Genomic DNA, 16,321 nt, shown 5'->3' on the forward strand with positions numbered 1-16,321 from the left:
ATTCCTAGGGCAAGTTACAAATAAGGACTATTTATTCTGATCTATGAGGAATAGTTTTATCCCTAAGTGAACACATTTGGTTTGTCATGTTTTGTTTCATTCTGGATTTTGATGCTTTAAGCTAAAAAATTGTAATTTTCTATTTGGTTAATATAGACTCACAGAATGCTTTAGAGACCTTGTTCAGATTAGGGGCAGTTAGGTGATGTAGTAGATAAAGCATCTGATCTGGAGTAAAGAAGACCTACGTTCAAATCCAGCTTCAGACATTTACTAGCTGTGTGATTCTGGGCAAGTCACACAATTGTGTTTGCTTCAGTTTCCTCAATTGCAAAATGAGCTGGAAAAGGAAATGCCAAATTCCTACAGCATCTTTGCTAAGAAAACCCCAAATGGGGTCATGAAGAGTCAGACATGATTTAAATGACAACCTCAACAGCAAGTGCTTATGGCACTGAATTGGCTAATAGCAAAATAAGAATTAGAACTCAAATCTCCTGATTTTTAGTCATGCTTTTTTATTACTCTATCTGTTTTTCATTATAGCTTTTAATCTGGGATGTAAAATACATGTACATTCTAAATCCCATCTTTTCTACTTGATAAAAAGAATTAATTACCAATGCTGTTCCTCTGAGACTTACTATTCACCCCAATACTTGGAGATGCAATTCATGGCTCCTCTACCTATACATAATTTGAATGATCTCTTTTCATTTAACAGTTATGTTGGGCTAGATGCTTTGGTAATTTGCTAACTCTCTTAGGCCACAATCATATTTGCACACAATTCCATATCAACTTCAGAGAACTCACATGATATTTATACATGCTTTCTACTAGAATGAATGAATATTTACAGTTTGCAAATGTTTACAACTGGAATTATGATGAAGTGATAACATAATACTTATAGAATTAGCTAGAATAAATATCACTCCATTTGCATATTCCAGCCCTGTTGACCAAAAAAAAAAAAGCTTCAACATTTCTTATGTATGATGTTGTTCACTCATTTCATTTGAGCCTAACACTTCATGACCCAATTTGGGTTTCTTGGCAGAAATATTGGAGTGTTTTGCTACTTCCTTCTCCAGGCCATTTTATAAATGAGGAACTGAAGCAAATAGGGTTAAGTAACTTGCCCAGGGTCATATAGCAAGTCATTCTCTCTCTCTCTCTCTCTCTCTCTCTCTCTCTCTCTCTCTCTCTCTCTCTCTCTCTCTCTCTCTCTCTCTCTCCATCTCTCTTTCTCTGTTTCTTTATCTCTTTCCTCCTCTCTCTCTTTCTCTTGTTTTTTTTTTTTTACCCTCTGCTTTTCTTTCTGTCTCTAACTCTGTATCTTTTTTCTCTGACCCATCTGACTGATCTTGTGCTATATCATTATCCTCAGCTTGCCCTCTCACATTAGGGGATTCTGTATAATCTCTCTTGGAACCTCTTCTTCCTCCACTCTTTTGGTGATATCATCTATGCCTATGGATTCAATTATTATCTTTATGCAGATAACTCACAGATTTTGATATCCAGCCCTCTCCTTATCTAGGAGAATTATTGGGTTAGACATCTTGAAGTCCATGTCCTTGAAAGCATCTCGATCTTAACACATCCAAAAAACAGACTTCATTTTTGTTTCCCTTAAATCTGCCCTTCTTAACTTTCATATTTCTGTTGAGGGTATCACTACTTTTCCAGTCTTTCAGGTTGTCCACTCTTGTGGAGTCACTCACAACATTTCATTCTGCCTCATCTCCCTCCTCTATCCTATTTTCCTGAACTTGCCAAGTCTTGTGAATTCTACCACCACGACACGTCTTGAATCCATTCCCTTCATTCTACCCATGGACACTTCATCTATACAGTGAGGAAGCAGTGTCACTGGATGTTCTGTTTCTTTTAGCTCCAACTCATCTTCCATACAAATGCCAAAAGAACCTTCCCTATAGGGCCTATCTCAAAATATCATTCCCCTAGCTCATAATTATTCAGTGATTCCTCATTACCTCTGGCACAAAACATTACTTCTTCAGATTGGCATTGAATACCCTTGAGCTCTGGCTTAATCATTTACTCAGGTTAGAGGATTTTGGTTCAGACCCTTTTTCTGATACTTATCATGTGTGTGATTGTGGGCAAATTCCTTAATTTCCCCAGATCTCCATTTCCTCTGAAAGAGGTTGGGTTGGATAGCTTCTGAGGCTCATTTCAGCTCATTTCCTACATGGCCCTAGGATGCTACAAACCACAGTTCCACAGTTAGACCAAACTGACCTTTTTCTGTTCCCTGAATTCAGCTTCATCTCCCACATTTATCCCTTTGCAGAGGTTATGCCCTCTTGTCTGAAGTGCACCCCCCATGTAAGTTCTTGAAGATAGGATGCTGTCCGTGTGGATTGTATCCCTTGAATCTAGCAGTGCCTTGTGTACAATAGACATTATATATATATATATATATATATACATATATATATATATGCATGCACACATATACATATACTTCATACATTTGTATGTGTGTATGTATACATACATTTATATGTATGGGTATATTTATGCATACATATATACACAGAGTTAGACATGACTGAAAAGACTGGACAACAATAAATCATTTCTGTCATGTTTGACTTTGTGACCCAATTTAGGTTATTTATTTATTTATTTTTTGCAAAGATATTAGAGTGCTTTGCCATTTCCTTTTCCAGCCCATTTTACAGATGTGGAAATGCAGCAAACCAGGCTAAGGGACTTGCTCATGGTCACACAACTAAGGATTTAAACTCAGGAAGGTGAGTTTTCCTTACTTCATCAAACACTCCATCCACAATGTCACTTAGTTGCCCCTTATATAATTTATGCATGCATGAGTGTCTATAACATACATATGACTTCACAATACATGTCTATACATATATGTTCACATATATACATACAATGCACACAGACTTGCATATGCACTTATAATTTTTAAAATATATATTTATATATATATGAAATATATCATGGTCTGAAACATGTTTCCACTGCTGTATTGTGATCCAAAAGCAATTCCCTTTAGGGTCCAGATGAGAGAGAGTCTGGTTCATTCTGAGGGTGATTTGCTGGCTTCTAGGATCCTCAGATGGATGAGGAAATTGAATCTAATCTCACTCACTCATTGACTCACTAACTCACTCATATATATACACATGCATACAATATTGTCTTTATTTTGGCAAATATGTTCTTATATAAACCATCTTAAAGTAAATTGTGTACTTGGATGTCCCCCAAAAGCCGAAACATTTGTTCCAATAGAACTAACTTTCAAAACAGAAATAATTGCTTCTCCCACTGTGCAGAAATGTCAGTGGTTGCTTTTTTTTTGAAATGGTCAAACATTTGTATACATATCCCCAAAGGTTTCCATTCCTAAAAGCTTTCCTGCTTTACTACAAATTTATGGAACTTGGTGATTTGTTATTGGAAATTCTTATCAACAAGGTCTCTAGTCCAGACACCCACAGGTTTTAAAATGCACCTGGCAGCGCTTTGCTCATAGTAGAGACTAAATAAATACTATTAATCAGAGAATTAAAACTATTTGACGGGCAAAAGCTGAGTGGCGGGGTGGCTAGATGATGCAATAGATAGAGTACCAGTCCTGGAGTCAGGAGAACATGAGTTCAAATCCAGCTTTGGACACTTACTAGCTGTGTGACCCTGAGAAAGTCAATTGCTTCAGAAAAAAAAATGAGTGGCAATCAAAATGTAGTGGAAGGACAATGGACTAATGATCAAGACCTCATTAATATCCCTGTGTCTGCCACTGATCATATGAGCCTGTCCAACTCATTTTATTTCTAGAGGCTTCAATTTTCTCATCTGCAAAATAGGGAGTTTGACCTAAACTCAAGTTTCTCATCTGTCAGCTGATGTCTAAGCATTTCTCTGTAGAAAATCTGGATATTCTCATTATATTACATTACAAATCATATGCTGTTATAAAGTGCTTTCTTTAAAAAAGTGTCTTCTCCCAGAACTCTCTCTTCTAGCTGCTTCCTTCTCTGAGATTCTTAGTCCCTGGACCCTTAACTGCTGCTCAGCATTCTTCTACAGAGAACTTGGATATTTAACTGGAAAAAATATAGTTTGAGTTAGAACACATGGAGCTATGTGATCAATAATGATGCTTCCAATTTTATAAATCCTGGGTACCCAGAGGTACACTCTCTATATTTCTGGTTAAACTCTGTGTATACCTGCATAGTTTTTAAAATATGCATATTTACACACTATTTTAAAGTATAGACAAAGCACAAATAAATAACAGCTGGAGAATTTTCCTTTTGATAAGGACCGAGAGGGAGTTACTCCTTTTATCAGCAACATACAGCTAGATAACTACCTTTGATGACAGTCATTTTCTGCTCCAATTTATGGAGGACTAAACTTGAGTATTCATGTTAATAATACAGTTAATAACAGAAAATAAGTAAAAATGTAAATTGCAAAGTTAAACATAAATCAAAAGAATGAAATCTAATTGCTTGCAGTGTCACCAGAAATTCAAAATGTTGCTTACATCTACATTCACTATTTTCATTTTTAGTTTTGATAAATGGATTCAATTACAAATTTTCCAATGAATGTACTTCAAATTGGAACAAAATTGTTGATTTATTTCCAATGCTGATGTTTTGCTTTTCAAATAGTTTATTTTTATAATTCTTACTCAAGCTCCAAACTTATTTTTAATGGTACAAAGCTTTCCATATAATAATAATGACTGCATGTATAACATGCCCATACTTCCTAAATTAAAAGCCAGATTAATGCTAGAAATATAATTTAAAGCTTTGGGAACCCTAACTTTTTTGATGTGGACCTGGGAGCTCATTTTTATAGGGAAACTGTTGAAAAAAAACAACTCCTTTTATCAATGAGATCAACAAATTGTTTTTGCAATTTTGTGTTCCTGAGTAACTTGGATCACTGAGTGTTTAAGTGACCTACCTGGAATCATATGGCCATAATATGTCAAAGGCAGAGTTCAAATCTAGGTCTTCTTAATTCTCAGGCTATCTTCCTACCCATAATGGTATGCTGCCTCTCATGTCTGACCTACATACTATACATTTAAAAAAATAATATTTTTAACCCCTCACTTACATGTAAAAACAAATTTAAATACATTTTTTAAAATTTTGAGTCCAAATTCTTTTCCTTCTTCCTCCCCTTTCTCCTTCCCTGAGGTAGTAAGCAATCTGAAATAGGTTATATGTATGCAATCATAAAAACATATTTCCACATTATAATATGCATTTAAAAGAATAATTTTCAATCTTAAAGCAAAGTACCACTTCAATTTATGAATAATTTATCTAATGATAAGGAGACGGGGATTTTAGCCCTGACTTGGCTTTAAACATGAGACTTTGTATACAGCCCTGGAGACTTCACTTTTCTTATCTATAAAAAGAGCTTAGTCTAGAGTTATGTCTTTCTGATTTGTTAGTCTATAGCTAAGCAATGCTCCATAATATGTTTTTTTCCCTTTTATGCAAATGACTCTCAGGTCTACTTGTCCAGCCCTAATCTCTATTCTGAGCTCTAGTTTTGCAATTCCAATGACCTGCTAGACATCTTAAACTAGATATTTCAGAAGAATCTTAGACAGATCAAAAACTGAACTCATAATATTTCCCCCCAAACTTTCCTCCTTCCTAATTTACCTATTGCTGTTCAGTATACTGAGTAACTCAGGCTCAAAAATGTAGGTATCTTCAACTCCTCACTTGCCCCTTCCTGATATATATCCAACCACTTGTCAAATCCTTTCATTTCTACCCTCAACACCTGTTCAAATTCCCCCTCCTCTGTTCTGATACCACTACCTTCCTGGTGTAGGACCTCATCTTCCTGACCTGAATCATTGTAATGGTTGCTGATTGTTCTTGCCTCGTCTCACCTCACTCTAAGCATCCTCCACTCAGCTGTTAAACTGATCTTCCTAACATACTGTCTATGGCCCCATATCCCCATTCAATAAACTTCAGAACTTCCAACATCAAATATAAAACCCGCTGGTTTTCAAAGGCCTTCATATATTCTCAGTTTTCTTACATCTTTTTGCTGAAAACATACTCTTTGATCCAATGACACTGGCCTCCTGGCTATTCCACAGGACCTTCATCTCCTGATTCTTCCCTTCCCCGCTTAATTGTATTTTAATTAATTTAATTTATGTAATCTAATGTAATTTAATTAAATGTATTTCCAAATACATGTAAAGATAATTTTCAAAATTCATTTTTGTAAGATTCTGTGTTTTAAGTTTTTCTTCTTCCCTTCCTTACCTCCCTTCTTCCTAAGGGAACAAATAATTTGATATAGGAAACAGTCCTTTTAAATAGATTTCCATATTTGTCATGTTTTGCAAAGAAATCAGACCCAAAGGGAAAAAAAGTCAAAACAAACAAAACAAAAAGTGAAAATACTGTATTTTGATCCATATTTTGTCTCCTATTAAGTCTTTTCACTGGCTGCTCCCATTTCTGGAACTCTTTCCCTCTTCATCTCAACCTCCTAGCTTCCCTGGCTTTCTTTTCAGCTAAAATCCTACCTTCTGAAGGAACCTTTTCCAATATTTCTCCCCTTTCAATTGCTCCCTCTCCCTCATTTGTGCTATTATACATCATTAATACGTGTTTGTTTACATGTTGTCTTCACTATTAAACTGTGAACTCTTGGACAATAGGGTCTTTGGGGTTTTTTGCCCCTTTTTTTGTATCCCCAATACTCAGTGCCTTGTATGTAGTAGATACTTTTCATAAATGCTAGTTGACTGACTATAAGCTAAGCTTCCCTGAAGTTATTTGCATGTGCAATGCATATTAATTGGATTGGAATAAATTACCATATTACATAATTATAACTTAAAATAGTGTGAATTCAAATACAATTGACCACTTCATTCATTATTCCCACTCATTTGGATTTAGTTATATAAAAAATGCCAATACATCTCATTAATGGGGAAAGGAGAAGTGGTCAAGGTGAATATGTGTAAACTGTCTACAGAACTTCTATCTTCACCTTATTCCAATTAACTTCAACTCTGCCCTAGCCTTCAACCTATACCCTCGATTATTGTTTTGTAGGACAGTGGATCTATTTGTCCATTGACACCGAACTTAACTTTTCCTCTGAGAATAGCCATTAATTTCCCTTTATTCATAGTATAGTTGAGTTACTTCAATACTTTGAAATGTTATTGACTTGGTCATTGTCTTTGCTGCTGCAGAACCACAATTCCTCTATGATTGTAGATGGTCATCAGAGTAGATGAGGCTGAAATATTGATTATCCTAAAGGCAATGGTGGTTCCGATTTAGTTGGCTCTTTGAAATCAGATCCACAGTCATCCCTGGACTTGTAGTCAATAACTTGCTTGACACAGCCTTGGAGAAGTCTGAGTAACCCATTATTTGAAGTGGGCTTTAGTGGAGGATGTTAGAATGTTATTGGTTAGTAGCACAAAATCATTGTTTTCAGTAAGGGTTTTTATGGTTCTAAGGTGGCCATAGCCAAGCAACTGGTAATGGTTTAGAGTACAATGCATTCATATATAGCCATATTGAGATTACCTGGGAATTCAAAGTTTTCAACAGTCTACTTATATTTAAAATCAATATTGCCATCCTATTGCCTTCTCAGACGCAAGGCGGCAGGACAAGCTTTTGTTTATTCTTTTAGTTTTGCCATTTGTAGGATTGGATTCGTTATCACTGGTAGTCTTTACTATATATGAAAGTCACAGTCAATGCTACAATTATCTGCTTTTCTGTCTCAATATTGTAGGTGGTACAGTGAATAGTGCAGTGGGCCTGGAGTCAGAAAAGCCTGAGTTGGGTAATCCTCAGCAACTGATTTAAGTTCTGTTGGCCTCAGTTTCCTTATCTGTAAAATAGGGATAATAATATCTCCTAAGGTTGTTGTGATTCTCAAATGAGATATTTGTAAAATGCTTAGCACAGTGCCTGGAACATAATAAGTGCTTAATAAACACTTGTTCATTCCCTTTCCCTCCCCCTAATTATGCACATAGTCTGGGTTGACACTTTATTTTGTTGATATTGAGGATAAAAAGATAGAAATGATTCAGTCTTTGTCCTCAAGGATCTTATGTGGGGAGAACAACATGTACAAACATAAGTGGATGCATAATACAGGATGTCCTAAGCCCTGGTTTTAAGTTATTAAAGCTTAAAACTCCACTAAGACTTTTGGAACACCCTGTATATACAAGGGAAATAATATAAAGCAATTTAGATAAGGCAGGGGTGGCTCTAGCAGCTATTGTTGTTTAGTTGTGTCTTATTTTTTATGATCCCATTTGGAGTTTCACGGCAAAGATACTGGACTGGTTTGCCATTTCCTTCTCCAGTTCATTTTATAGATGAGGAAACTGAGGCAATTTAGGGTTAAATGACTTGCCCAGGGTCACACAGCTGTAATTATTAGAGGCCAGATTTGAACTCTGGAACATGAATTTTTCTGACTTCAGTCTCTGGTGCTCTGTTCACTATGGTATCACCTAGCTGCCCCTTCTAGCAGCTGGGGATTAGGAAAGCTCCTTATAGCAGGTAGTGATTAATTTGAACTTCAAGGAAAGCTAAAAATTCCAAGAAAGAAGATGGGGAGGAAATGGCTGATGGGCATGAGAGACAGTTGGTCAATAGACATTTATTAAATGCTTACTATATGTCAGGTTCTGTCCTAAGCATTAGAAATATAAAGTAAGGCAAACACAGCCCTTGCAGATGAGTGTACATTCTAATGGAGGAACCAGCATGTAAATAACTTAGTAAATATAAGAAATATACAGGAAAGATAGGAGAGTAATTGAGAGGAGAGAGAGCATGAGCAGTTGGGAGGCAATGAAAAGGAGGACTGGAAAAGGCCTCTGGCAGAAGGTGGGTTATGAGCTAAATCTTGATGGAAGCCTGGGAAACCAAGAGGAGGAATTGAGAATGACAGACACCAAGGTTGCAGCCCTTGGTCACTGGGAGGATGATGGTGCTTTCAAACAAAATTAGCAAAGTTGGGGAGTGGGCAAGGTTTGGGAAAAATATAATGATTTTTTATTTAACATGTTGAATTTGAAATGACTATGAGAATGTAGTTCAAGAAGTCTAAGAAGTATTCTTAAAAATAAGCTCAGATAATAAAAATGGAAAAAGAATATATTATATATATATATATATATATATAATATTTATAGCAGCCCTTTTTGTGGTGATAAAGTATTGGAAATTGAGGGGATGCCCATCACTTGAGGAATGGCTGAACAAGCTGTAGGATATGAATGTAATGGAATACCATTGTACAATAAGAAATAATGAACAAGCAGATTTCAGCAAAATCTGGAACAACTTGTATGAACTGATGCAAATTGAAATGAGCGGAACCAGGAAAAAAAGTAATAGCAACATTGTGTGATGATCCACTATGAATGACTGAGTTCTTTCTAGCAATATAATGACCAAGAAAAGTACAAAGGGCTCACAAAAGAAAATAATATCCGTAACCAGGAAAAGAATGAATGGACTCTGAATACAAATTAAAACGCATGTTTTTCATTTACTTTATTCTTTTTCGTGGTTTTCCCCCCCTTTGATCTGTTTCTTCTTTCACAACTGTTATTAATATGGAAATATATTTTACATGATAGCACATGTACAAATTGTATCAATTTATCATCTTCAGAAGAAGGGAGGGAGAAAAAATTGGAACTCAAATTTTGTAAAAATAAATGCTGAAATTTTTCTTGACAAGTAATGGGGGGTATAAAATACTATTAAAAATAACTCAGAAAAGAAACTGAGGTTCAATATAAAGATCTGAGAATCTGCATAAAGATGATAATTGAATCTACCAGAGATAATTCGATCAACAAATAAGAGTGCAGAGAGGAACATACAGGACAGAACTTTGAGGGACAACCATGGTTAGTGGATGTGATACTGATGAAGAGCAAAGTAGTCTGAGAAGAAGCAGTTAGACAGGGAGGAGAACTGAATCTACTGTCATGAAATCTCAAGAGAGGAGCATCTTTAGGGGAAATGTTGAATGGTGCAAAGAGATGAAGGATAAAGATTGAGAAAATGGACATTAGATTTAGTTAATTAAGAAATCATTAGTAAATGAAAATGCAAGTTTCAGTTGAATGATGTGGTTAGCAATCAGACTTAAGAGGGTTTAGTAATAATAATGATAATGAACCTTCATTCTTCAAGCCCAGTTACCTATCTTTACACTAATATTATCACCACAATATTTTGCATTTTTATGGTGTTTTCCTCAGTACTCTCAGATGCATTATAACTCATCTGATCCTGATAGCAACCTGTTGAACATTGGTATTATCTCCACTTAATACATAATGAAATGACTATGAAAATGAACTAGGTTACACACTTACTCAGTGGCAGCACCCACTCTGGAATTCAGATTATCTAATTCCCAGACCACTCTTTCCTTGGCCTTCTCTCACTCCCCGTTATATCTCATTTATTTGTTTTTTCCCTCTTTAGATTGTAACTTCCTGAAAAGTAGAACCTGTTTTTCTTTGATATCCCTTGCTACCTAGCACAGTGCCGTGTGTGTGTGTGTGTGTGTGTGTGTGTGTGTGTGTGTGTGTGTGTGTGTATTTAGGAGGGGAATAACCTTTTATCAGTGTTAGAAACTCCATATATAGATTTTCTATCCATTAATTCAGACCCCCCATGAGAATACCCAAAGTTCTGTACTGGATCTTCTCTTCTGTCCTTATACTCATTCTTTTGGTAATTTCATTAATTTCCTTTGTAATCATCTTTACCAGGTGATACCAGTCTTAATTTTACTTCTGAGCTCCAGTCCCCCATCTTCAACTATCTTCTAGTTAGATATCCCATTCTCATGTCAAATGCAATGGATCCAAAATAGAACTTATCATCTTCCCCTTCATACTACTCTGTTAATGGCAATGATACTATCATCCTTCTGTTCACCAAGGTTCAACATCATCCCTTTTTATTACCCCACAGTCCAATCAGTAGCCAAATCTTGTTCTATCTACCCTCACAACATTTATCACATATGTTTCCTTTTTTCACATTACATGGCCACCATCCTAGTGCAAGCCTTCCATAATCTCCAATCACCTCCTATTTATCTTCTTGTCCCAGGCCTCTCCCTACTCCAATCTATTTTCTGCATAGCTGCCAAAATGATTTTCATAAACACAAATCTCACTGTATCACTCTCTTATTCAATAAACTCTAATGGTTTCCTGTTATGTCTAGGATCCCATATACTTCTGGTTGGCATTTAAAGCTCTTTAAAATATAAGTCTATTCTATCATTCCAGTTTTCTTATGTCTTAATCCTCTTCATGTACTCTGTGGTTCAGCCCTAATAGTCAATTACTATTCCTTGCACATTATGCTCCATTTTTGGCTCTACCCCTTTTCATTGACCATTTATCTAAAATGCTCTTCTTCATTTCTACTTCTTGCAATTTTTATTCTCCCTGTGTTACCTACATTTTCATATTTATTACATATTATTCCTCTTCATACTCTGTGTCAGGGCTTCTTAAACTTTTTCTGCTCATGACCCCTTTTTTCCAAGAAAAAAAATAAAAATTATGTGACCCTGAGTATATTAATGTATGGAATAAGTATGCAAATTAAACATTTACATTTACTGTTCATAATTTTACAACTCCCACATTCAGTTGCAAGATTCCATAGTGGGTCATGAACTACAGTTTAAGAAACTGGGCTCTCTATGATCCAATCAAATCAGCTGTGTTTTGCTGGAAATTCTCACAGATGGTCCTTTTTCTGTCTCTGTACTTAGTTTCTATCTTATATCTTTAATTTTTTCTCTTCTTTTTGCCTCTTGGCCTTTTCTTGTTGTTCAGTAACTCTTCATGGATTCATAGACATAGCACTTCATACCCTATTATCCCCCATAATTTCTCCAAATCATCCAAGTTCATGTTCATTGTATCCATGACACTATCTAGCTATTTCATTATCTTCTGTTCCCTTTTTCTTCTGCCTTCCATCTTTTTCAACATCAGGGTCTCTTCTTAGTCTTTTTCACAATTTAGAACTAGTGATATCTTCCACATCAAGCTTTTTCTAGTTTTCCTAGCTCCTAGTACTTTCACTGCCCCCAAACAGAATACCTTGTCTTTCCCCCCAAAGCTCCCCTCTCTTTCAGTAAATCAATTCCTGTCTTCAAGGAACTTACATTCTAAGATGGAGACATGTATACATAAAGCACATATGAAACACTTATAGGAGACTGTGTGAAGAAGAATAATGTGTACTAACTCTGGAAAAAGTAGAGTTTGAATGGAGGCTATGTATTTTTAGCCTTAATAGGGGAAATTGATGAGGAAGAAAATTTCAGCTACTGAAAAGGCATGGAGATGAGAGTAGCCAGTACAGTTTGACCATATAGTGGACAAAGGAGACAGTAGTATGTAAGAAGATTAGAAAGGTAGGATAGAGTCATGTTGTAAATGCCAATCAGAGGAAATTTATATTTGATATCAGAGGTAATAGGAAGCCACCAGAGTTTATTGAATTGGGGAGGCAAAGTGACAAAGTAAATCCTGTGTTTTAGAAAAGTCACTTTAGTGGCTTGGTGAAGGACAGGTTAGGAAAAAGACTTAAGGCAAGGAGATGAACTATGGGCTAATTGCAAGAGTCCATACCAGAGATAATTATATCCTGAAAGAGAATGAATAGATAGAAAAGGATGTATTTGAGAGATGTTTGAGAATTAGAAATGACAATAATTGACAATTGATTGAATGTGCAAATTGAGTAGAAATGCTAAGTTGGAAATGACAAGTTTTCAAAGCTGAGTGACTGCTACAGCAGTTTTTCCCCTCCTAATTGAAGGGGAGTCCAAAAGACTGAATTTGAAGATTTGCTGTGGACTTACTGGGTTTGGAATGACTATGGGACATTCAATTTAAAATATCTGATAGGTGGCTAGTGATTTGGGACTAGAACTCTTTTAGTCTGGCTCCTAGAAAAAGTCAACATTCTTTGCCTTTACTGTCTGTCTTAACTTCTTACAGTCATGCTTGCCACTTCTATTTCATGAAAACTGTTCTGAGGTCACCAAAGATCAATTTACCACAAAGTCCAGTGATTTCTTCTTAATTCTCATCTCTCATGACACGTCTGGGGTACATGGCAGTGCTGACCTTCTCTTCTCCTCCCAAGATATTTATAATATTCTTGTATCACATTTCTCTTCCTACCTTTTAAACTGATGCTTTTTACTGTCCTTTGAAGGATTATTACATCTCCTATGTGCGGGTATGTGTGGGTATCCCTCAGATAGCGGGCTATCTTCTTTTCTCTCCACCTTTCTTGGCAATCCTTTGGATTCAATGATCATCTTTGTGCAGATGATACAAGTCTACATATACAACCCTCATCCCTCTCCTAAGTGGTAACATTCAATCTCAGACTGCCTGCTAGACATCTTCACCTACTTGTTCCATAGGCACCTGAAACTCAACATTTCTAAAATAGAACCAATTATCTTCTTCTTAAACTCCTCCTTCCTGCTAATGTTCCTAAATCTGTTGAGGGTAATATTATTCTTCTAGTCACTCATGTTCAGGCCCTTGAGTCATCCTCTCATTTCTTCTCCAACTCTGATGAGTTTCCAATTCTTGTAGATTATATATACCTTTTCTTGCTTTATGCCATTCTGTCTCCTTATAACATAAACAGCCTAGTTCAGATCCTCATCACATCTTCCCTGGGCTGTTGCAACATCCTCTTAACCAACCTCCTTCAATCCAGTTTTTTTCTTCTTCAATACATTGATCTAACAGTGTCAAACTGATGTTCTTAACTGTGAATAACTTAGCTATTCTCATCAATAAATGATCTAAGAGAATCCCAAAGGGCTAATGATGAAGCATACTAGCTGCCTCCAGAGAAACAACTGATATTGATTGAATACAGGTTGAACATGCTATTTTTCATTTTCATTTTTTTTCTTTTTCTTTTATTCAAGTCGTGTGCAAATTGATTAATATTGGAAATGTTTTTACATAATTGCACATGCATAACCTTAATATCTGATTGCTTACCATCTTAGGGAATGGGGAAGGGAAGAAGGAATAGAATTTGGAACTCAAAACTTTAGATAAAAGGGTTAAATTTTTTTTTTAATAAAAAAAATTCAAATTTTTGTTCTTAAGCACAAGTCTGACCATGTTCTCTCTTTGTAGAAAAAGCTTCAATGATTTTTCCATTGCCATTAGGATAAAATGGAAATTCCTTGGTTTAGCATTTTGAAATCTTCAGTCTTGTTCTAGCTTCTCTTTTCATTGTGATTACATATTATTCACTCATATGTTATATGCTCCAGACAAAGTAGTCTCACTATTCCCAATGTCAGACATCCGTTTCCTGCCTCTGCACAGGAACCACCACCTACTATACCTAAAGTATTTTTCCTTCTCACGTTATCCTGGGAACACACACACACACACACACACACACACACACACACACACACACACTTCCTGTATTTGATGTACATCCCAGCATTGTATCCACACTCCCTACCTGCCCCCTTAGGACTTCCAGGCCCTTCCATTTGCCTACAACCAAGTTTTCTTTAATAGAAAGCATTCACGTGTCTTGTGGAAAATTTTTAAGCTTTTAAAACTATTCTAACACTAAGATGGTTGAGACACTTCTTCCAATTAGTGTGAGCTCTTTAGCACATTGTTAAGTGGTTAACAAATTTCATTCACTGAAGTGCTTTGCAAACCCCAATGCCTTATATAAATATGAATTGTTGTTATTATTATTTCTATTATTCCAAGACATGAGTAAATACCTTTCCTAAATGAGTAACTGACTTATTTTAGTTACTGGGGCCTAAGAAACTGTTGGCAACTTGGTGAGGCAAAAGAAAAGGGCTCTGGAGGTAGAAGTGGGCTGGAGTCCCCCATCGGCCATGAACTTGGCTATATGACCTTGGGCCAGCCCCTTGCCCTCTCAGGGGCTCAATGTGCTTCTGGGCAGAGGGAGCAGGTTGGACTAGATGCTGAATAAGGCTCTAAGGACCAGTGGGCTCCGCATTCCCCCTCCCCCCTTCCCGCCCCAGTCCCGACGCACCCCACTCCCCACCCCCACCACTCTCCAGGACCTTGCCCCTCCCCTCCCTCCCTCCCTTCTCTACCTTCCCGGGAGTTGGGCGCGGCCCCGGGTGGGCGCTCACCGGGCTGGGGGCGCAGGGCAACTGCAGGAGCCCCGCCTGACACACTCATCCCCAAACACTCACAGTGCCCAATATGGGCCTCCCCGCGGCCGCCAGTGATATAAATAGAAGGGGGGAGGAGAAGAGAATGAAGAGCTGGCTTGCTGGAGAATTAGGGGGGGGAGGAACGGCTGTGGGGGAGGGGAGGATGAAATGGTTATGGCAGCGGCGGCGCCCCGGGGGCTGTGGTTTGAGGGGGGGGGGGCTTGGCTCCTAGTGAAGGACTGCGAAAGAGACAGATTGCCTTAAAAAGGTGGAGGCCTCTGGAACTGACAAACCCCGGGTTCAAATCCTCCCTCCGCTTCAGCCTGATTGTGTATGCAGAGGCAAGTATATCCCCTGTCTCCTTACCTAAGAGGGCTGAGGAGGCTGGTTTTTTTTTTTTTTGTTTTGTTTTGTTTTGTTTTGTTTTGTTTTTAATTCATCCAGTTACTTAATAGGGCTGGAGATACAATTCTCTTCGTTCAGACATTTAATTAACACTTAGTGGGGCCGGGAATCGTCTCACCTCATTCACGCATTTATTAAGTATCTAGTAGGGCTAGAGATAGTGTTTCTTCTCATTCACCCTTTTATTAAGCCCCCAATAAGGGGGAGTCTACATGCATTTAATATAAGCATCAATTTGGTCTAAAGATACAATTTCTTATTCACTTGTTTATTAAGCACCCAGTAGGACTAAGGATACAATCTTACCCCATTCAGTATTTATTTAAGCACCTAGTTGGGCTAAAGATACAGTTTCTTCGTATTCATCCATTTATTAAGCATCCAATAGGAGTAAGGATACAGTCTCCCCTCATTCATACACTTTCTAAGTGGGGCTGGAGACTGATCTTTGTCCGAATGTTGGGAAGGAGGATCTGGAGGCAAAGCAATCCGGACAAATATACACATCCTATATATGAAGTCATGAAAGAGCCATTGCCCTCAAAAAGTTCAAGTTCTATCTAGGAGAACGCAACATGTATAAATACAT

General features: G+C 37.1%; 1 protein-coding gene across 1 annotated transcript in view; it reads right to left on the reverse strand.

Annotated features, from left to right (window-relative positions):
- The window catches only part of KBTBD12 (kelch repeat and BTB domain containing 12), an 85,844-nt gene extending 70,439 nt beyond the window's left edge, over window positions 1–15,405 (reverse strand). The window contains exon 1 of the mRNA XM_074283760.1: window positions 15,304–15,405. The gene's annotated coding sequence lies outside the window, so the exon portion shown is untranslated. The remainder of the gene's footprint in view (window positions 1–15,303) is intronic.
- Between the last annotated feature and the right edge of the window lie 916 nt (window positions 15,406–16,321).

Source organism: Sminthopsis crassicaudata, chromosome 1 (genome assembly GCF_048593235.1).
Source record: "Sminthopsis crassicaudata isolate SCR6 chromosome 1, ASM4859323v1, whole genome shotgun sequence".
Taxonomy (NCBI): Eukaryota; Metazoa; Chordata; class Mammalia; order Dasyuromorphia; family Dasyuridae; genus Sminthopsis; species Sminthopsis crassicaudata.